Raw genomic sequence first — 23,514 nt, 5'->3', positions numbered from 1 at the left:
CATGTTGGTAGGAAGAAATGGCAGTGACTTGTCACCCCAGGAAAGACCTGACAGCTTGCAAAAAGGCTTGACTTGCTTGGGAAGAATGCTATGCATACTATCTGCCTGGAATGGAAAATAAGAATTACTATTATATACTGAACGGTCCAACTCTCCATCCTGTTGACCTCTCTTTGAGTAGAGGAATCAGACACACTTTTATGAAACTGAATTAACTGTATTTATAAATGGGATGGATTGTTTAAAGGAGTTTTAATTTGTTCAACTGAACCATTAATTGAACATTAATCAAATACCATGAGAACAAATAGTTTCTATTTTTAGTTTAAAATTTTCCTTTTATAAATAGAATAATACAATGGAAATGTTGAATGTAACTAGGTATTTGGATTTCTCTGGTGGATAGCCAAAGAAAAGCACCACAACCTGGGTTGCAAGGAAAGAGTGATTAAAATAAGACTGCTGGGACTTCCTGGCCAGCCAGTGGTTAAGACTTGGCCTTCCAATGCAGAGGCTGTGGCTTCAATCTCTTGTCAGGGAGCTAAGCTCCCACATGACTCATGGCCAAAAAGCAAAACATAAAATAGAAACAATATTGTAACAAACTCAATAAAGACTTAAACAATGGTCCACACAAAAATGTTTAAAATAAAATAAGACTCTGCTTGGAATGAGATGTTGGGCCTATTTCTAACCTGTCCTCCATGGGCAGGCAGGGAATGGGAAGGAGAACTGGGTTCACAAATGATGCCAGCGGTGACAGCTGAGCAGTAACTCAGTATTCAGCTGAAGAATATTAAAATGGTATCTGGGTTATCACCAACACCGTGCATAGAATCAGACAGAATAAGCGGCAATTTCCTCTAAGAAGGAATTCTAAAGCTAAGCTTGTTTCATCTGAATTTGGGTTCATGATTTATACCATGTGTTCAACCCCCTCTGTGTTTGGCAATGTGACTAGGATGAGAGCAATTTGAGGTACCCAGGTCCTCTAGGATCATGCTAGTGGGGGTTTTTCTTGAACTTCTAAAGACACAGCCTACAGTAGGTTAGAAGTCTTAATCAAAAGACAGCCTCATTCACTCATTTGGTGAATTTTTGTTGAATGTCCATAGGATGATGAATGGTTCTAAATTCTGTAAAGAACATAAAGATGAAGCAAATTGGCATCTTGCCCTTAAGAACTGTAAGGAACTTACAGTCAGTGAGAGCCATAGGCCATATATAAAAATAATAGTACAATTGTTTTCTGTCCTAAGATAAAGGAAGATGTTTACTAATGACTCATTATGTGTCAGGCGACGTGTTTTGTTATCTTGCATATGACATCAGATTATCACAACCACCCTGGGAGGTGGACTTTAGCAGAAATGGGCAAGGATTCTTCTTAACTGAGGAAAGATTCTTAGAGAATATGGGTGCAAAGTCATTCATTTGCAGAGTGTGTGAGTATAAAGCAGAGAAGACGATACATTCAGAAAGGCAGGTTGGCGGCCACAATGTAAGGATCTCTGGATGCCAGAGAGGTGTTTGGGCGATGTTCACTTGTTCTGAAAGTACCAAGAGTGGTCATGACTGTGCTTTGGAGAGCTGAAGATGGAAGCCTATAAAGACCAGTCAGCGAAGGACACAACTTTTATGAGTGGGGTCAGCCTCTACTGGTGTCTGTTTCTAAATAAACTTTGGGCCTGTACAGGCTTGGGGGTGGGAGGAATAGAAAAAGCCAGGCTGCTCTCTGCTACTCCAGAGCACAGAGCTGAAAGAGAGCAGATTGTGGACAATCAGTGCTTTGGGGAGATAAAGAAAAGATGGCTTGCAGTCAAGGAGACCTTGGTTTTCATCCCAGTTCTGGATGTCCTAGAGCAATTTACTTATGTAACCATGCTGAACCTTTGATTCCTTATGTTAAAATGGGGCTAATGACACTCACCATACAGGATGGTTGTGAGGATTAAAAGACACAAGACAGAGGGTTTTGGGAAAATAGTCAGAAAAGCAGGATATGGGTTTCCAGGAGAAGAATTTCAGTGGTGGTATGTTCTCTCAGCTTTTGTGCCCCTTGTTGCCAGATAAATTCAGAAGGCCACTTGTCAGGACCACAGTAGAAAGGGATCTGGCATCCAATAGGTGGTTATACCAGATGACCTTTAGGGTCCATTTTAAGTTCTAGTGCTGTTATTCTCTGCAGGTTTTCCCCCCCTGCTTTCACAGTGTGCCCTTCCCAACCCCACAGTCATTATTATCTGACAAAACTCATAGGAACTATAGGTCAGGCTGATCATAGGAATAATTTGACAGAAAATACATATCTAGACCCTCAGAGTTGATTGGTGCTGAAGCCACAGGAGCTGTAAATGGACTTTTTCATTAAATAAGTTAAGATCCAGGATAATGGGTAGACACTGGGTATCCTATTTTGCTCCCCTCAATGTCCTGATACTTTGGGGCTTCCCCAGTACTCTTGCCTGGCAAATCCCATGGACAGAGAAGCCTGGTAGGCTGCAGTCCATGGGGTCGCGAAGAGTCGGACACGACTGAGCGACTTCACTTTCACTTTTCACTTTCATGGATTGGAGGAGGAGATGGCAATCCACTCCAGTGTTCTTGCCTGGAGAATCCCAGGGACCGGGGAGCCTGGTGGGCTGCTGTCTATGGGGTCACACAGAGTCGGACACGACTGAAGTGACTTAGCAGCAGCAGCAGCAAGACACCCAGAGGCCATTGGTTTCAATCTATTTATTGAAGAGTTAGATCTCTTTGCAAAATGAAGTGCTAGAGTGAAGCCTAAATGAATGGATGGGCTTCCCAGGTAATGCTAGTGGTAAAAAACCTTCCTGCCAATGCAGGAGACGTAAGTGACGCAGGTTCCACCCCTGGGTCAGGAAGATTCCCTGCAGGAGGGCATGGCAATCCACTCCAGTATTCTTGCCTGGAGAATCCCATCCCATGGACAGAGGAGCTTGGTGGGTTACAATCCATATAGGGTCTCAAAGAGTCAGACAAGACTGAAGTGACTTTGCATGCTTGCAAATGTATTGATACAATAGCTAAGAGCTGTAACTCTAATTAAGGGGGAGGGGAGGGAGAGGTGGGGAGAAGGAAGCTGAAATCTCACCCTCTGGGTTCCTTTCTCACCCACTCTGGAACCCCTGGTTGGACACTACTGCTCCAGCCCGGGGCCTATTTGCTGTTTTCCTCTTGAGTCTTCTGTTTTCTGGACACAGATGACAGCTGTTATCACTCCAGCTGCAGAGGGGATGGGAGGCAACTTCCTGTTATTCTATCCTGCCATCCCTGTGGGGGTGGGACAGTCCCTCCCCCCATCTCCTGCTGCTGGAATGTGAGCCAGGCAGGCTTCCTATGACTGGGACTGGAAAAATGACTGGTAGCCATCCAGCCGCTGTTGGAGAGCATCTGGGAGAGCAAAGCAGAGCAGGCTCCAGACAAGTGTGTCCCTGACTGAGGGACAAGGAGGAATGGGTGGCTAAGAGGCAGGTTAAGTGGTTGGTGCAGAAAATGCCTGAGGCCGTGAAGGGTTGCTGCATGAATAGTGGGAGAGTAAGAAGAGGGGATTGTTGCCAGGGCACTAAGATTGAGAAAAGGAAATGGGGAGAGATAGTTAAGGTAGCTCAGCTGGTAAAGAATCCACCTGGAATGCAGGAGAGTCCTGTTTGATTCCTGACTCAGGAAGATCCCCTGGAGAAGAGATAGGCTACCCACTCCAGTATTCTTGGGCTTCCCTGGTGGCTCAGACGGTAAAGAATTGCCCTGCAATGCGGGAGACCTGGGTTCAGCTCCTGGGTTGGGAAGATCCCCTGGAGGAGGGCATGGCAACACAATCAAGTATTCTTTCCTGGAGAATCCCCATGGACAGAGGAGCCTGGCAGGCTCCTGTCCATAGGGTTGCAAAAAGTTGGACATGACTAAGTACAGCACAGTTAAGTAGTTATGGTTTCTAGCTATGAGATTGTTTGGGGTTGGGTGCATTTAAGGAAGGGAGCAGGGTTAGAGGTGATCTGCCAATCCATTTTCCATCCTATATTTTTATTGAATGTTTTTCTTGAATTGGGGGTAAGGAATACAAAGGTATTAGGCATGGGCAGCCTCTTCAGAGTCTGGGAAGATAGGAAATGAATATAACTAGACATAGATAACCATATGTTAACACATCTATACAATTTCAGTAAGGATTGTAATAACCTTTGATGTGAGTATATTAAAGTCCCATTTTATAAAAGAGGTGATTAGGTTTCTGATGGATATTTTAATGACTAGGTCTTCCCAGGTGGCGCTAGTGTTAAAGAACTTGCCTGCCCATGCAGGAGATGTGAAAGATGCAGTTTCCATTTCTGGGTCAGGAAGATCTCCTGGAGTAGGAAATCGCAACCCAGTCCAATATTCTTGCCTGGAGAATCCCAAGGACAGGGAGCCTGGAGAGCTCCAGTCCATGGGGTTGCAAAGAGTTGAACATGACTGAAGCAACCTAGCACAGCACAGCACAAAGTTACATGGCAAGCAAGTGCAGAACTAGACAATGGACCCCTTTTTCTGTCTGCTGTAGGGCACAGCAAGGACAAGGACTTAAGGCTTTGAGAGAAGAGTAGGACTTAGCACACAGAAGGGGATTAAAAGGTAAAAATTTCCATTTACAAAATAAGTAAGCCATAGGGATGTAATGTACAACATGGTGACTATAGTTAATAATACAGTATACATCTTTGAAAGTTTCTAAGAGAATATATCTTAAAAACTCTCAAAAACAAAACAAAACACCCCACAAAGCTCTCCCAAACAGAAGAGTAGGTAGGATTGGATTCCAGGTAGGCCAGTAGGTGAGATGCAATCAAGAATCTGGGAGTAGACCAGTTTGCCGTGAAATGTTTCCCATTTCACTGGGAAGGGGAAACACTGGAAGGGGGAGACAAGGTGGGAAAGGTGCATAGAGCCCAGATCAGAGAGTTTTAAATGGCCAGCAAAGAATTGCATGGCAAGAGGGACCTGATTTAGAAGGGGAAGATGCTGACAGCAAAACCAAACAGTGTTTTAGCAAACTCATTTGGAAGTAGTGCATAGAAGGACTTAGAGGTGGGGGAAAATGGATTCAGTAAAGTTAGGAGCTTGGAACAGTGTAGGTTTGACAAACAGCATAATGTTGATAATATAGAAATTGGTCTGTGAGAGCAGTTGCTGGGGTCGGTGGATTTTTTTTTTTTTTTGGCATTATAATATGTGTGTAGATTGTGGGCAATCACTGCTCTAGAGAGAAGAAATAGCTTCAGAATCCAATAAACCTTGGTTTCAACTGCAGTTCTGGAGCAATGTACTTATGTAACCTTGCTGAGCTTTTCATTCCTTTATGTTGAAACGGGGCTAATGACACTCACTTTACAGGATGGTTGTGGGAATTAATTCAGACACACTGGTGGACTCTGTGCATCCCTTCTACAATTTGTGGCAGAATGGCAAAATAAGCACGTCCTCATTCATCAGAAAACAAACAATAAAAATGAAGAGAAAGTCAGTAGTCAATTCATTGTAATTCCAGAAGATGACGGATAATCTATCTTTATCTCATATAAAGAGGGCCACGTTTCACAATTCAGTCCTGCCTTGGGGCAGTTATTAGTCAAACTGAAAGACCCATTTCCTGAGAATCTCTCTGTTCTGTTAGCCAGGGTATAGCCTGATAGCTGCCAGGGTAAATGTTAGTTAATTCTTAATTGATAGCTCAGCCACTGCAGTTGATTCCATTCAACAATAATTATTCTCCTGTGGCTTGCTGAACTCAATTGTGAGATTTCCACCCCTTTTCAGTTGTGTATAAAAACAGCAGCCCTGCTGTCTTTAAAAAAAGGTAAAACAGTAATTTTTCTTACTTCAGAGGTTCAATTTTATTTGCCTGGAAGCTCGCGTGCTGTGATTTTCGTCACTAAAAGCAAAAGCAAACCGCATGGTCGATAACGCCCCAGGGTTAACAATCTAGAGCTGGGTCGCAGTTTCTAGGATTGTCCTCCCTATCTTCTCGAAGAGCTTTTGAAGTTCTAAATTTCCCGTTCTAAGGGAACGCCCAGCAACCCCAAGATAAAAGGGGAGCTGAGCGAGCTGGCGGTTTCCTTTATTTGTCTGACTTCAAGCTAGCCATTTTCTGCTGCACGCGCCGCCGGACTCGGACTTGCCCGTGACACACAGGCGACTGTTTTTCCTTCAAAGGGGGGCTTGGATAGGTTAGTTTCGTTTCTGACCTGGGGGATTGGGAAATGCGCCAAGAAAAGTTTAAAACACCACCTGCAAGGATCTTCTTCGTACCATGATTCTGCTTCCCTTACAGATAGCAGGAAAGGCAGCATTTTTTTCCATCAACACCCACTTCCAGCCCAGCGCCGGGCTCAGAGAGGAATGTGTAAAATTAGTGGGCTCCTCTGAGTGACAGTCCGAGGGCCCAATCAGCGCGAACCGCGGCGCGCCGACACCCCTCCCGCGCGTTCTCTATGGCTCTTTCCCGCGGGGAGGGAGGTGGGAGGGCACGAGGGAGGGGAGGTACCTGGGACTGGGAGTGATGTCAGCTCCCAGCTCGGTGCCTGCCCGGATTCCTGACATGGTGTAGGGCCGAGAGGGTGGGGAAGGCGGGAGCCGGGCGAGAGAGGACTCGGGGCAGCCAGCCTGCGGCGGGGCCGGAGTGCCGGCGCTTTGAACTCCGGGCGAAGGTGAAGCACAACTTTTGCAACTCGTGCTGGCGGCTCTCCTCCCCCCAGGTAAGGGCGTTTGGCTCCTCTCGGGGACCGGAGTGTAGTGGCACCGTTGTGCGGTTGCAGCTGCTCCTCCTTTTCACCGCTCGATTTCCTTTTCCAGCTCACTCCAGTTTCCCAGTGGGAGCGGGCACTTTTTGGTGGGTGGGGTAGGGCTTAACTCCTGGGGCTCCCAACTAGCTTTTAGGTGAAAAATACCTCCAGGACTGGACGTGTGAGATCTTGTCTGTGTCCTTAAACACCGCCCCCTCCCCAGTCTGCTAATAATACTTAAGAACCCCAATCAGAGAAGTGTGTGTGTGTGTGTGTGTATGTGTGTGTGTGTGTGTGTATAGAGGGGGCTGTTATTTTAAAATGTCACAAAAAGTTTATGAAATATCGACTCAAAAATTATGATGAGAGAGAACAAAAGTTTTTGAGTTTTATTGGCTCCCCTGTGGTCTGTTACATTTAAATGAAAGTCTGTCATTGTTATTCATATTTTTCATATCCTAATATAAGAAATCCTTTTTTATAGTTCCGTCAGAACGTGAGAAATTCACTTGGAGTGTATTAATTATGAGCTTGTGGGAAAACCGGTCTCTTGGGGGCATGCTTCAACGCCGGTTCTTTTTCTCTCACATCTTAACGGAGGATCCCTTTGGTTGCCTACGTTGTGATCTGGAAAGGTTAGAAAGGCTGTTGAGAACCTTCATATCCGTTTTCTGTGGCTGTTTGAGGGAAGGATGAGGGCTGGTAGTTGTTTTCATGGATCCTTTTTAGAGAAGGGAGTTTTAACTGGGAAATGTGGCCGAAGGCGTGGCAAACAAACTCTTAATTATAGGAACATGAATTTTTCAACATGTGGGGCCAAAACAAATCCTGCCTTTCAATAAGAATTGCAGGGAGCAATAGAAGAACTTGATCTCATGTCCCAATTCGGTCTGTAGGGAAAGGAACTGCAAAAGGATATTTAGATAAGCCGAAATACAAAATTCTGTTTTTTTGTTTATTTCCGGTTTCAAACCCTTTAGCTGTTTCTTGCTTGGTGATTTTGTGTGCCCAGGTTACTAACTGGGTATGATTGACTTTCTGGGGAAAAAATTGACCCTATACACTGATTGAGAACCCTCACTTATCAGTGCTGAAGGCTCTTTTTTTTGGGGAAGCAAAGAAAGTATTTGGGCTGGGACTCCTGAGTCAAGTTTCCCTTTTCTTTCACCAGAGTGCCTCAGCAGTGAGGATCCTTCCATTGCCAGGTCGGGAGGAGACGGGCGTGGGCTTCTTTGTGAGTCAAAAGCTGCATCCCAGGTGCCTGTACGTCAGGGCATTTCCGGGAGAGGAGGAAAGAAAGAAGCCACAAATATTGCATCTAATAATCCCAGGTCGGGAAGTGTGGAGACACGGGACTTTGTTGATGGGGTTCTCTGTCTTTCTAGCCAGATACCAGTTAGGTTGCAGGGCAAAAAAGAGGTGTTTTGTTTTGCTGTTGTTTATAAAACACCTAAGGGCTTCCCTGGTGGTTCAGTGGTAAAGAATCCACCTGCAGTGCAGGAACCACCAGAGACATGGGTTCAATCCCTGGATGGGGAAGATCCCCTTAAGGAGGAAATGGCAAACTGATCCAGTATTCTTGCCCTGGAAGTCCCATGGACAGAGGAGCCTGGCGGGTTACAGTCCAAAGGGTCGCAAAAGAGTTGGACACGACTGAAGTGATTGAGCACACACTCATGCACGCATGCATAAGACACCTGCATCTGTATTGTTCTTAAAATTTTTAGTTTGCACAGGTTGGATTAAGAGTAGATTTTTTTGCAAAGAGGAGGTGTGCTTCACTGAAAAAGCCTATATATTTTAATTTTGATCTGTGTTTTGGACTGAGAAACAGAAATTGGCTAATGTCACTGAAATAATGGTTACCGAGTCTTTGCTATTTATGTTCTGTGAAAGTGAAAGAGTTATTTGTTCAGTCCAGTCTGACCCTTTGCAACCCCATGGACTGTAGCCTGCCAGACTCCTCTGTCCATGGGATTTTCCAGGCAAGAATACTGGAGTGGGTAGTCATTCCCTTCTTCAGGGGATCTTCCCGAACCAGGGATCAAACCCAGGTCTCCTGCATTACAGATAGATTCTTTACCATCTGAGTAGAAGTACATAAAACACACTGTATTTTCCAATGCACTTTTTCAGCAGGAAAGTCCAGGAGGTGAGGTGGAATTCCTGTGGGCTGGTGAGAGCTCTCTGAAGCCTTGACTGATGGAGTATTCAGACTGCTGTTTGTAATACCGAAAGAAAGCTGCAAAAACCAGTCAAGTAGTATCTTTAGGATGTTATCTTGTTTTCCAAATTCAGATTTATAATTCTTTCCAAGAAATGAGTCCTTGCTTACTGCCTTGAATATAACAAAGCTTTAAATTGCATTTGCAGTTTGAGTAGCAACCTTTACATTTACATACTTATTTTTAACCAACATTTCTCTTTCTCCATCTGTGTGTAGGAGGCAGATGTGGTATACTAAAACACAGTATGTTCAAAGGACAAAACTTGAAAGATGTTTGAGTTGTTGAGAAAGGTAGAATCAGGTTTTGGTTAAATTCTTTGACCAGCTACGATAGCTCCTTTAAAAAATGGGATAATCTGGCCGTTGTGGACAGATGTTGACTTGAAATTCAGGGCACACTGTTGTTACATATCAATAGTGCCTAATTTCAGGGGCATTCTAGTCATTTTTTGAAAACAAGTTCAGTAAGAGAGTGTTCATTAACTGCTTAGGTAGTCTTTTTGTTGCTCACTGTGCTTGCAGGAGATAAATCAGAACAAGGTCAATTCCCTCCCCACCCCGCCTCAGTTACTGACTCCTGCTGCTGCTAAGTCGCTTCAGTCGTGTCCAACTCTGTGCGACCCCATAGACGGAAGCCCACCAGGCTCCCCAGTCCCTGGGATTCTCCAGGCAAGAACACTGGAGTGGGTTGCCATTTCCTTCTCCAATGCATGAAAGTGAAAAGTGAAAGGGAAGTTGCTCAGTCGTGTCCGACTCTTAGCGACCCCATGGACTATAGCCTACCAGGCTCCTCCATCCATGGGATTTTCCAGGCAAGAGTACTGGAGTGGGGTGCCATTGCTTTCTCCGAGTTACTGACTAGCTGACTTCTTTTTAAAACCTTTCATATTCATGAACTACTTGTACTTTTGTAGTTAATTTAGATTATGTTGGTAATTTGTCACATTAAAAGTAACTTTTTGAGGTTCTCATCTCCCATTTTAAAAAATACCTATATCTTCAAAAGCACATCTTTCAAACTGTTAACTAAAAGACCTCATTCATCTCTCTTGTCTTTTCAGAGATATTACTATATGTTTCTGATCTGATTTGAATTACCTTTTCAAAACAGTGAATGAATGAGTGAATGAATGTATGAATATCCATTCACATTTGGGTCTGTGTCTTGATTCTTTACTAAAGAAATGTTCCTTTAAGGTGCACACATAGGCAAGAGATAGTATTAGGTTGGCCAAAAAGTTTGAGTTTTTCTGTAACATGGAAAAAACCTAAACATACTGTTTGGCCAACCCAATACATAATTATGACATTTTTTTATTCCCAAAGATTTCCTTAGAAAGTCATACTAGTTTTGAAAGTAAGAAAAAAATCCCAGTTGAGCATCCGATTGTGAAATCTTTCAGGCAACCATGATTTTATTGTTTTTTAACCATGGTGGAACAGATGTGTTTAAGTATGCGATCCAAAGCTGTTAAGGTTACTGACACTGGGTGTTGTTTTAGGACAAATGAAACAAAGTGTCTGTCCTCTGGCCAGCATTTCCCTTCAACTAAAAGTTGATAATTTCACAATTAAATCAGTCATCCAGCTGACCCCATGTTGACACTATCCAATAACTGCTCTGGGCTTATGTAGTTCCTTGAATCTGTAGTGTATTATGTCATCACTTTCTCAAATTCATCTCTGTGCATGTCATAATGATTTTCCTAGCCAAAAGCCTATAGCTTTTGTCACATGTTATCACCACCATAAAGACTGATGCTTCATTAAATGGAGCTAATGGATTAAAAAAAGAAAGCCTGAACTAACCCACCCTAGAAAATACAAAGACTTTTCTATTTTTTAATACTCTTTATTTAAACAGTAATTATTGATGCCTGTTTGGCACTGGTTGCTGTTTCAAAAAGCCAAGTGGTGAGGGTTTCTTTTACATCAATACTTTGCCCCATGTTTAAGGATCTAAGACACCAAACAACTGGATTTTAGATGAAACAGTGGGCCCTTCCAGGAGTTTTAAGTTTACACACTCATTAGGCAGCTTTTGAAGAAGAGGAGGGTTTGAGTGAAACCTCTACCACTTCTCTTTGGAGAGCTTCTATTTCTGAAATGTGGGTTTGGACTCTGAGGGATCCAGGTGGGTATGTTGTCTTAGTTTGTGACTGAACTTTGGTTGCATGTCTCCCTGGAACTTGGTGTGACTCACAGTTTGACTGGCCCACATTCACATCCTTGTTTTTCTTGGCAAACGTAAGGAGTTCAGAATAGAAACATCAGGTGGCGGTTTCCGTGTGGTGGTGCACCTAAAAATGCCCATGACCGAAGGAATTGTGCGAACTCAGATTGCACTGAGTATCAGTCATTCTGGTAAAGACTCGTTTCACTGACATGGATCATAAGGGAAGAAGATCAAATACCATAACTTTGGGGACTGGCTGTAGATTTTGTGGACATCCTTTGAACTCCAGAGTAAGGCGAGGTCTTTTCACCTCTCCTTTAACTTAGAGAAATTAAGCATTTGACAGAAAAACAAATGCGAGTTCGAGAGCCGATACGCTGATTCCTAGTGTTGCGTGTGGGGTAGCAAAGGAAAACTTAATTTTACCTGATGAGAGAGAGAGAGACTAAAGATGCTGTTTTCAGTGACAAGTCCATTCATAAGTAAGTGGCCAAATTCTTTAGGCACACAAGGTAGTTCTTGGGAAGAAGTAGGTAGGCCCATTGGGAACTCTTACCGTTTGCTTTGCATGCATGTTACTCTGAACTGTATTATTGAATGTGGTTTCATGTCATCTTGTATTTCCTGTGAGCCTAGGATATAGCTCACAGAAGTCCTTTTGCTGGCTTTCTGTCACCCTCTCTCCATATATATCTTTTCACAAATATAATCTTCTCATCATAGAATTGTATGAGGTTTTTATGAGAAAAGTTTGAACTTTGAAAGAAAATGTAAACAGGCTAAAGCTCTATGGCCTACTTTCTTAATACAATAACTTGAGAGTGTGGCTGTGGTTGCATAAATAATATCCCTGGAACCATTACCTTTTTGTAAAGATAATGCTTCTCGTAACAACACATGGTTGAGGATTTTATTTTGCTTGAACTGAAATTTGAACACACTCTACGTTTTATTATGAATGATGGAAGAGTCAGAGGAGCCTGTAAGCTCTCATCTAAAGTAACTGGACAGCGAGTGAGTGGGAGGAAGGGAAACAGTGACGACTCACAGGAAACACTGAATGAACCTGTGAGTCGGCCAGGACAGTTTGTGTGAAGTCACCTGGGTCTCAGTGTTTTTCCTCTGGATCAGCTGCTTGGATGCGTCTGTAAAACTTTCTTCCGACCTCCACCCCCATCAGTGGGTGACTTTGCTCAACCAAGAGGGCTTTTAAACATAGACTTAAAGTTCTTTTATTGCTTTCTTCTCAAGGTACCGTGATTCTCTAGGATGGCTTGCACTCTACATTACCCTGTGGAGCAGACACAGCTAGGTGTGCAATCGTTTCCATCCTTCCCACTTTTTACTGGTGGTCAGTTAAAAACAAAACAAAACACACACACCCCCCCGCCCCAAAACTTGATTTCCCAGAATCCCTTGCAGCTGGGCGGTGTCTAAGTGACATCGTCCTGGCCAATAAGATGCAGGTAGCTGGGAGGGGCTCTCCCACAGACTCTCTTGCCTGTTAGGCTATTGCTCTTTGTGCTTCTCGTTATCTCTTCCAGGATAATGGATGCTGTTTTCTAATTGCAGAAGCTGTCTTGTGACCAAATTCAAGAAGCTTGAGGGGTAAGTGGGCTGGGAAGCTGATGGCCTTCTGGAACGCTGTACCAGACTTGGTCTGCCCACCTCTTGATTTATTTTGAGAAAAATAAATCTTCATTTGATTCAACCACAGAAGTTGGGTCTGTTATTTGAAGCCAGATGGGATCCTGACTGAGTTTAAATTTTAAAGAAGTTATAGTTCTTTTCGCTCAGAATTAAAAGGCATCTTCCTGGATGATTAAAAAATGGGTTGGACTTTGGAACCCTGCATACTCTCAATTTGAATCTTGGCTTTGCTATTCATTACAGACTAATCTTGACAAAAAATTTAATGGTTTTGGGTCTCCATTTTACTATCTGTAAATGGTGGTACTGGTGTTTGTCTTATGGAATTTTTGTCAGTATTGAAGTGAAGTGAAGTCGCTCAGTTGTGTCTGACTCTTTGCAACCCCATGGACAGGCTCCTCCGTCCATGGGATTTTCCAGGCAAAAGTACTGGAGTGGGTTGCCATTTCCTTCTCCAGAGGATCTTCCCGACCCAGGGATCGAACCTGGGTCTCCTGCATTGTAGGCAGACACTTTACTGTCTGAGCCACCAGGGAAGTTTGTCAGTATTAGAAAATGTTAATAGAAATAATAATAATACATTTGGTACATAGATTTTTAATAAATGATGGCAGCTATTACTAAAGAATACCATAGTGAGGAGCCTGAAGAGGGGGAGGTAAGTAATTTAACTTTTAGTAGGTTCTCAGTAAACATGGTTTGAACAACTGAATGGTGGGTTAACTTTATGGCTGTAGCCACTTGCCTCCATCTATTTACCATTCATTCCAAGGCCCATCTATTTATCTTCAGCCCCATCTGCCTACACTGGAATACTCGGAACTCTTGTGTTCTCCGAACTTTGGTTGAAAAAGCAAAAGATGTTCTTACGACAGTTTTATTACCTATAACCAAAGAGATGAAGTGGATGTGCTCCAGAGTCAGAGAAATGTAAATTAGACTCTTCTGTCCTTAACTATGTGATTTTTGTCTTCTGTGAAATGGGAATAATTGGGTGGGTTATGAGAATTACATATGATAATATATGTGAAACATTAACAATGATTTTCCTGGCATACAGTGAACACTGGATTAATGACAGATATTGTTACTATTTTGTTAAACAGTTCTTGACCTTGGTACAAGATCATCTTGGAGATATAAGGGCAAATAAAACATGGTCTTTACCCTTAAGCATATTCATATAGAGAAGATAGGGGAAGAAATGGAATGATCTTCCTTACACATAATCATAATGAAAAACAGATTTAGAAAGCTACTTAGCTGTTAGAAAGTTGGAGGAAAATATACAGATTTAAACAAATGTTTATTATATGTATTTTAAGGAAAAAAGTCACCAAGCATGTCAGTGCAGGAAAAAGTTGCTAAATGGAGTGATTTGTGGGGGATAGGATGAAGATGATGGGAAAGATGAGGGGCCTTTAATTTTTTTATGTCTGTTTTACAGCCTCATGAATTACTCTTGAAATATAAAGAGTATTAAAGTTTAAAGAATCAGTTTGTGGGGCTTCTTGGAGGTAAGCGGTAGAAGATGGTGCTATGAATTAGTAAAGGATTGGGTTTAGAGGGGGCCTACTAGAGAAGGTGGGATTTCAACGGGATGAGTAGAAAATGTTGAGACATTGGGGGGGACACGAACATCCTTGGGTTTGAAACAAAGCATAGAATATAGTTTTAGAGAAAGATAGGAAGATCAGTATTGTTAATAGAGGTAAGATATTCTAAAGCCAGATCTTAGAGGGATTTAAAAAGAGTGACAAGACTATGCTTTAAAATGAGTTGTGGGTTTTTTTGTAAGGTAGGGAGGGATCTAAGAACTATTATTATTTTATAAAAATGACTCTTGAAATAATATGTTGAATGTTAGGAGGGGTATATGTGGCGAACGGAGTGAGGACAGATAGAACAAGAAAGGCACACAGCAAAAGTTGAATTTAAATAGGAAATATGATGAATTAAGATTTAAGCATCTGAAAAAGAAGATTTAAACATCTAGAGTTTGCAATTCATTGGGACCCATGATAACTTACCTTCGTTTTCTCATTGTCTAAATGGGTTAAATCATAGAACCTGTCTTGTTAGGTTTTTAGGAGAATAACAACAACAGTATTAATAATAGCTAATGCCTACTCAGTGTGTACTAAGCACTATTCTAACTGTCTGACATATTTCAACTTAGATTTAATCCCTACATCATCCCTAAGAAAAGGTACTGTTCTTATTCTTACAAATGAGAAATCCGAGGCACAGAGAGGCTAAGTGAATTTCCCAAGGTCACACAGATTGTGTGTTGGACAGGGATTTAAATGCAGGTAGATACAGTCTCCAGGGTCAGTAACCTCAACCACTTCGTATTACTGCCTCTGGCTTAGTTCTGTACTTGACATGTTAAAAGCTGCTAAGAATTGTTAGTTATTCATGCTATTCACATCATGATGTTAAGCACCAATTTAGACATTTAGGTTTGGAGTGTAGGCAAAACCCTTGAGTGATAGACCATCTCTGTAGGGTTGCTACCTAAAGAGCAAGAGTAGGTGAGCTTGCTGAAGAAGAGAACGTAGAATAAAAAGAGAAGAAAGTACACGACCCACAGGGAACTCTTGACATGTAGACGTAGGCAGGCCAAAGAAAAGAAGTTATTTAAGGTGACAGAGCAAGAATAACCAGGGAGGTTGGAAGGGAAGAGGTTGCCGGTGGCAAGGGAATGAAACACGCCCAACACAAGTGGACCATCCCCACCATCCAGTGCTGCAGACCTCTTACAGGACGAGCCTGAGAAGTGGCCCCGAGTCCAGCTGCCAGGTCATCTGTGGGCTAGGAGAGCAGTTTCAGCGCAGTAGCCACGGAATCCAGAGGATTGAGGAAGACATGGGCGGTGATGAACCCGAGGCTGTCCTGTTAGCCCAGCCTTTCAAGGAATTGAACAGGGAGAGATGTGCTCTGACAGTGTGGGTTTGATGATGGTCCAGGCAGAAAGGGTAATATGAAAGCAGCAAACAAGAAGGGGAAAGGAAAGGGATAGACTGAAATTAGGTGGAGAATGCGGGTTAGCTTTGAAATCTGTAAGAATGCTTCTTGAGAGAATGAAAGAAAGGTTGTGGGAAATTGAGGAAAGAAATGTGATTGGAAGAGATAAGAGCTGAGTGAGTTCACCCCAGGCAGTCTGCCTTTTTTTCCTCCCCCAGTCTAATAGGAGGCAGTGAGAGGAAATTCATAGACAAGTAACTCAGGCTCCCCATAGCTCTCAGGATTATTGAGACAGAGGAAACATTTGAAAGAATGACAGAAGTCTCTCATCTAAACAATGCAAGCTGACACATTTGCCAGGATGTATCTCCAGGCAGGAAATCAATTTATTGAAGTGGAAAGCAGTGGTACAAAAAAAGAAGAGGGGAATGAAATGAGACAAAGGGATACCTGACTGTATGTGAAGGAGGAGTTTTTAGACACCAGACTGAATGGTTTGCAGAACAACTTCCCAGGGGAAATCCGAGAGCTCTGAGTGACGGGGAAGCAGCCCGGGTCTGGGACCACAGGCTGGGTTTGGTTAACACTGAGCCACAGAGCACCAGGGAGTACTCTGAAAGAGGGAGGTGTCCAGCAGAGAGACTTCTGCATCATTACATGCTCTGGTTTAACTGGCTCTGTGCATCTTCGAAGGGGGAGAGAGGGGTCTGCCCAGCCCACCCATCCCGGGACTCTTCCCCAGAGTGTTGAAGTTAGAGATGACATAGGAAAGATGAGGATGCCAACGTTGGTTGCCTTTAGAACGTAACTAACGTGTAAACCGAACACAAGAGGTCATGAGAGGAACTCAGAAAGATCTTTGGCTGAAAGACATTGGGTTGCATTGTTTCAGCAGATTTGTTGTTGCAATGATGTGAGTTGTATAAGAAAAGGACTGAAGTAATCTAATAGTTAAGAGTGTCGGACTAAAACTCAGCACCACTCCCATCAGCCCATAGGTGGGTCCTTTGCGGGGTTGCTTTGACTGATGTCAGTATAAATGTATCCAAGTGTGGGCAGCATACTTAGATCTGGGCATAATGTTCTTGAGTTCAGTGATTCTCAGTGGGGCCAGCTACATACTTGTGGAGCCCAGTGTATGATGAAAATGTGTGACCCTCTTGTTCAAAAAGCAGGAAAAAGTGCTGTAAAAGGTACTAACAGGAAAAGCTTTTCTTTTTCTTCTGTCATCTCTCTTTACTTGTCATGGTGTTTATTTGCTTTAATGTTATTCTGAGTGAAGTGAAAATAAAAATCATCAGCATGAATTTTATTGTTCATCTTTCTATTATGCAGTGCCAGTGTGAAATGCAAATATAAGAGCATTTAACAACTACACAGAATTACTGAAATCATCTTTCTTAGTGTTTCGTGGTTTGAAAATGCATTTGTATATTCTTTTTATCAGAACAGAGGAAACCCTGCACAAACCTGGCTACCGTTATTTCACATCTCAATTTGCACAGTCTATTAGTCTTGGCTTATGGAAGGAAAGACTGAAAGGAAAAAGAACCATGGAGTTGCTTTGTCTTTCCTTCTCCTGTGCTGTCATTGTCAGCTCAAGTGGTTGGTTCATACAGGGGAGTGACAGGAGTAAGAGAGGATATGAAAGGAGTGTTTGGTTGTTTTTGTTTCTTAGAAACATGCTGCCTTGTTTCTGCGTGTACAGCGGATTCTGGATGGAAAGGAAAGCGTGGCCTCTTGTGGCTGTCAGCACCCACCCACCTGCTCGCTCAGTTGTTTGTAGCACATTTACCTTGAACTCACTTTGAGTCCTGCTGAACTCGATGCACCGTGAGCCTGCCAAAGTTCTGTGCTTCTGGGGCATTGCAAACACTGTATGAATAGGGCGGCAAGGAATGGTGGCCACTCTTATTAAACAGATCTCCTCTGCTTACGTGCACGCTCCATTGTGCCATCTGACCTTGTTTATAGAACACAAGTTTAAATTGTGAGGAATTTCGACCTCATTTATGAAAAAAATTCAAAGTTTAAATTATTAGGAATCTTGATGATGACAGCAGAGTGTTAAACCAGATATGGGGTCTTTCTGAGCATGGGATTCTGTATGTGACTACAGGTTAGAAGTTCATGAAGATTGCCCTGGTTCTGGGAAGTTAAAGAACTCACTTTTAAGCTCGAGCTACCCTCTGATCTTGAAGTCTCAGCTTCATTATCAAAGTTTACAATGGGTCAGGTTTGAGTGGAGTGACCTAGAGACCCTTCTCCTGGCCATCAGCCCTGTCATTTTTGCCTTTCAAGTGTTTTCTGAATGACTTTTTCCTTCTACCAATCCCTTAGTTTACGTCATCATCTCTGATACAGACCGTGCAATTAGTCTCTTCCCTATATTCTGCACCTGTGGCTAGACAGATCTTCCAAATAAACCTTTGGTACAAGCCCTGCCTGGTCCTTTCTCTGATCTCCTGTGGGCTCAGCCTTACAGCAGAATTCTCAGACTCGTGGATCTGGGATGGAGACTGCCTGCAGACAAGTATGGCTTGAAATATACAGTATTTTAAGAAATTTGCGCCAGTACTTAATTTTTTTGGTGACTTCACCAATGGAAATTTACATTTAACAAAGAGAAGATCTGGCTGCTCTGGGCTCCAGTTTTCAAACAGGAGGACCACCTGTGGACTTGAGGAGGAAGATTGACTTTTTAAAAAAATATTTATTTGGCTGTGTTGGGTCTCAGTTGAGGCACATGGGACCGTCATTGTGGCTCATGGACTCTCCAGTCGTGGAGTGTGGGCTCCAGAGGGCGCAGGCTCTGTAGTTATGCTGCACAGGCTTAGTTACCCCGAGGACTGAACCCACATCCCTGCATTGCAAGGAGGATTCTTAACCACCGGGCCACCAGGGAAGTCCCAAGATTGACTCTTTATTCTGGCAAAGCCTTCACTTTCATGGATCTAGAGCATGCATTTGCCTGTTGTCTTCAAGGAATGCTGTGAAGGAATTAGAATGCTGATACTTTAACTTGAGAAATTAAGTTCTCCAACCTCATAGTGTAGCAGCCCTTATTTTCTTTTTTGTTTTGTTTTGTATTTTAGCTCTTGATTGCCTTTTTTAGGAGAAATACTTCCCAGGTCTCACCTGATCAGTGTCACCACTGTGTCACTGTGTCACTTGTGACCTCATCTGATCTCGATTCTTTCTCTAAGCTTCTCTCCTGTGCTCACACCCAGGCTCTGCCCCCCTGGCAATGCTTTAAGGCTGCTTAGCTCTTCTACTTTTCCTACTGTTTGTTCCTGCTTAAACTCTCATCTTTCCTCTAGCCCCCATTAAAGCAGTTCATCAGGAGACCCTTGCTGAGAGCCTCAGTCTGAGCTCAGCCTACAAACTCTTGCTGGAAGCAGGTAATAAAATCTTTAGAATTTTAAATGCTAAAGGTAACGGCAACCCACTCCAGTATTCTTGCCTGGAGAAACCCATGGACAGAGGAGCTGGTGGACTACAGTCCATAGGGTCACAAAGAGTCAGACACAACTGAAGTGACTCAGCACTAAGTGGACAGTGAGTTCAAGTCGTTTGTGAAGGTTCCTCCCAGCCCAGTGATTTTGAGAAGCCGTAATTCTTCCAGTGCTTGTGCCTGTATGTTACCATGCGTTTGGTTATCTAGTTGTTTTTTGAACTTGTGCGTTGTGATAGGAACTTTGCTTCTGTTATCTCACTTAATTATGAGTGTGGCACTAGCATTATCTTCCTCTTACTGATGAAGAAACAGCGTTTCCTCCAAAACTGGTGCTCCAAATGGCTGATCTCTATATCTTATTTCTTCAAATAGATTATATACTTGTTGAAGGCCATGACTCTGCCTTTGTTGCCAGGCCCTACTACCCAATCAGGAAATCAGTGAATGTTTTAGTGATGAGAGTAACGATTTTTTTGGCTAGTGTGCATTGAGGCCTAGACAAGCCTCTATGGGAATGTGGAGGAGACTTGAGTAGTATCCTATACTCTAAGATAGACTTCCTACTGTGCACAAAGACAGGATAGGGTTTTGATCTTGGGCTGTGGATTTAGGTGGACCTATGGCTGTGTCTCGGATAAGGCGATGGCACCCCACTTCAGTACTCTTGCCTGGAAAATCCATGGACGGAGGAGCCTGGTGGGCTGCAGTCCATGGGGTCGCTAAGAGTCAGACACAACTGAGCGACTTCACTTTTGCTTTTCACTTTCATGCACTGCAGAAGGAAATGGCAACCCACTCCAGTGTTCTTGCCTGGAGTATCCCAGGGATGGCAGAGCCTGGTGGGCTGCCGTCTATGGGGTCGCACAGAGTCGGACATGACTGAGGCGACTTAGCAGCAGCAGCAGCATGGCTGTGTCTCAGTTTCTTCATTTGTAAAAGGGGGTCAATAATAGTATTTTGTAGCAGTGGTTTTAAACTGGAGTGATTTGGGCCTGTAGGAGTCATTTGGCAATGTCAGAAAACACTTCTTGTGTTACAGCTAGGGGTGGAGGCAAGACTGGCTTTTAGTAAGTAAAATCCAGAGATGATGCTAAACATCCTTGCAATGCACGGGTGCTTCTCCCCGCATCAGCAACAGAGAAATACCTGGCCCCAAACATCAGTAGGGCTGAGGATGAGACACCCTTCCTTGTAGGTTCCTGAAGATGAAACAAGATGATGAATATGATGAGTTTGGCATAATTAACTGTCACTCTAAGAAAACCATCTCAAAGACTGAGAAACCAGCTTTTGTGGATGGGGGGCAAACCCTAAAACGCCTCACTTCAGAACATCTGTGATTCTTGCCTTATGCTAAGGATTTCATGCTTTCCTGTTTAGAAGTGACAGACTCACTGGAGATTGTGTGTGCCACACTGTGTACTAACATGAGCTGGCATGGATTTATCAAAGCTGTAAAAACAATTATTAATTTTTAGGGGGTTCCTGGTAAACTTCCTGCTTGCTTAACTAGAGATAATTGTGGTGTGTGAGTTTAAATCCTCTGATGGAAAATGTTTTGATTAGTGAATTTCCAAACTATGTTTTGATAAGTGGGACATGAGAAGTTTTTGTTTTCACATCAAGAAGCCTATTGTTTTCATAACCCTAAGTTTAAAATGAAGCCGCTTTCTCCGTTTACTGCCTTACCTGCTTGCTGCACAGTTTTGGCATTTGTAGGAGTAGCTTGAAGAACTGTTGGATTTCTATCTGTTGTTTTTTTTTAACTTGAAGTTGAGACTATTATTTAATATTTTTATAGTTACAAAAATAATATATGCACCTTCTAGAAGATTTGGATGATATGGAAAAAAACATAAAGATGATACAGTTTAAAAAAAATAGTCCTCAGTATTCTGTCACACGAAAATACAACTACTGTTGCTGTGTTTCCTTCCTTTTTTTCCATTCATATATATTTTTTCATATTTGAAGTATTCTGAATGTGTATTTTTGTGTCCTGTTTTTACTTACATTGTTTTATTTATTTAATTTTATTTAAAAATTTTTTTCCATTGTACTGCTCAGCTTATGGGTTCTTAGTTCCCCAACCAGGAAATGAACCCTGAGCCCACAGCAGTGAAAGCACCGAGTCCTAATCACTGGACCGCCAAGGAATTCCTCTTAATGTTGTTTTATTTGCATGTCCTCACCCGACTACAGCACCTCTAAATATTATTTCTAAGGACTCTAATATCTTCCATCTCTTGGTGTTTCATGGTTTCTTTAACCCTATCACAGCACATACAGCCTGTTTTCAGTGTTTGCTGAGCATCTTTCGGCAGTCAGCATTTTCTGCCTTTCAGACCCTTCCCATCTTTACAAGAGATGACAAGAAGCAGCATCAAAGGGTGTGGGTCACCATGCATGGATGTCTTGGTCTGTGTTGATATCAGTTACCAAAAAATAGCAGAGTGATATTCTCACTTTAATAACGTTTGTTAACTTTCGAGGAGAAAAGATATTTTCTTTTTCTTTTTTATTTATTTGATATTTATGAGGTCAACCATGTATATGACTGTCGGCTCTATTTCTGGCTTAACTGTTCATATACTTTCCCCATTTCATCTATTGGGAATTAGTATTATTCTCATTTGTCATGAACTCTGTGTATTTCACTTATTAACCCTTTCTGATAGTTATTGCAAATATTTTCACCTAGTTTTTTACCCTAATTTTTCTGATAAAATTTTTTTTGTTTTTAGTGGTGTAAAAGTTTAAAAATTTTGTGTAGTCAAATTTATTGATTATTGTTTTCCGCCTGGGGTCTTCAACCTTCCTTCATCTCTACTCAGATGAACCCTTTCTACTCTTAAAGTCACCGTGCTGAGTTATCAGTGTTTAAAATTCTATCCCAAAGTAGATTGCTATCAAGTTTCCTAATGAGGATAAAAGTGCTGAATCTAATATGGACACCCACTGTGTACCATGGAAAACCCTTCACACCGGAATGTGTGTGCATGTGTGTGGGTGAGAGAGGTGGGTGGAGAGGGAGAGAATAAGGAAAATTGATGAGAAAGGATGAGGCTCTTGTTAGGCCCCTGATCATTTGGTTTTGTTTTAAATTTGCTTTCCCTCAGGATGGGAGTGATCTTGTTGCAGGCAGCGGGGCTCCTAGAGGTTCCCAAATGGCTGAGTGCCAGGGACCAGCAGCTGGCTGAGCAAACGGTGTTTGTACCTGGCCACAGAATTGGCCCCCAACAATTTGTTTATTTAGTGCAGGAGAAGGTGGACTGAGCAGAGACAGGCCCCTCCACACCTCACCATCACGTTCCACTCTCTCAGGCTCCAAGCTGTGTGCCGCTCGGCCTTGTGGAAGTGACTCCCTGCCCTGCAGATGGACTCATATGAGCCCACAGCCCTGCTCATCTGCGGGTCACCAGCTGTATTAGCTGAAGCCTAAAGAGGGAGGTAGTGATAACAACCAGTGCTCACTTGGTTGTTCTTTCTGCAAAGCCCTTTTACTCGGGCTTTTTAATGTGCTGCTCACCTCAACTTTATGAGGTTAAACACTATTTTCCTCTCCATTAACTTGGAGGAAACCACCAATCAATGGAAGCATAATTAAAATCTGGAGCTTCTGACTGCAGAGCCAATCCTCTGCTTATGAAACAATTCCTTCGTTGTAATTTCTGGGTGTAATTTCTCGGCGATGCCATTGCGCAGAGGGTAGCAGCAACTGTTTTAGATCTTCGAGTCAGACATGTGTTGGATGGAATACCAAGAGTCATGTCATAACACTGTGACTTGGTTTTCTCATCTCTAAAATGGAAACAACAGTGTCTGCCTTGTAGGAATGTTAGATTAAGTGGAGATAGGACATGCAAGCCACCCAGCATAGCACCTGGCCCTTTTATTGTGGGAGCTCAGATGTAATGATTGTTTCCTAGTTTCAAAGCTGAAAATGCTCTTTTTTTGTTTAAAAATTTCAGAATAGCTGGTAAATCTGCTTAGACTTGTGAAATTTTAGTAAATGTTATTTATATTTAAATGCAAGAAACATTTCTTTATCTGCCCTACTTATTTTCCTGTTCAGTAGATTTTCTCTTCTGGTGTGGCCAAGTCACTTCTCTGAAATCCTTTTGCTTGGAGAATTTTGTGATGAACCCCCAGTTTAGAACTATACTCGCAGCCAAAATAAAACATACTTTGTCTATGTGTTTACGTAAAAAGCACAGACAGTTCTTTAGAGGAGCAATAACCCAGGCATTCCTTTACA

At 42.6% G+C, this 23,514-nt stretch overlaps 1 protein-coding gene across 15 annotated transcripts in view; it reads left to right on the top strand.

The window, feature by feature from the left end:
- Nucleotides 1–6,576: 6,576 nt before the first annotated feature.
- PPFIBP1 (PPFIA binding protein 1) overlaps nt 6,577–23,514 on the top strand; it is a 207,300-nt gene continuing 190,362 nt past the window's right edge. For 12 of the 15 annotated variants that reach the window (XM_024991420.2, XM_024991422.2, XM_010805397.4 and 9 more), the window contains exon 1: nt 6,585–6,752. The gene's annotated coding sequence lies outside the window, so the exon portion shown is untranslated. Of the gene's footprint in view, nt 6,753–12,726; nt 12,791–23,514 lie in introns of all 15 variants that reach the window. The other 3 variants (XM_015471217.3, XM_059886140.1, NM_001304798.1) reach the window with 3 other exon arrangements.

The sequence above is a fragment of the Bos taurus genome, chromosome 5 (genome assembly GCF_002263795.3).
Source record: "Bos taurus isolate L1 Dominette 01449 registration number 42190680 breed Hereford chromosome 5, ARS-UCD2.0, whole genome shotgun sequence".
NCBI lineage: Eukaryota > Metazoa > Chordata > Mammalia > Artiodactyla > Bovidae > Bos > Bos taurus.
Note: the sequence above shows the minus strand (reverse complement) of the source record. Positions and strands in the feature narration are given on the sequence as shown.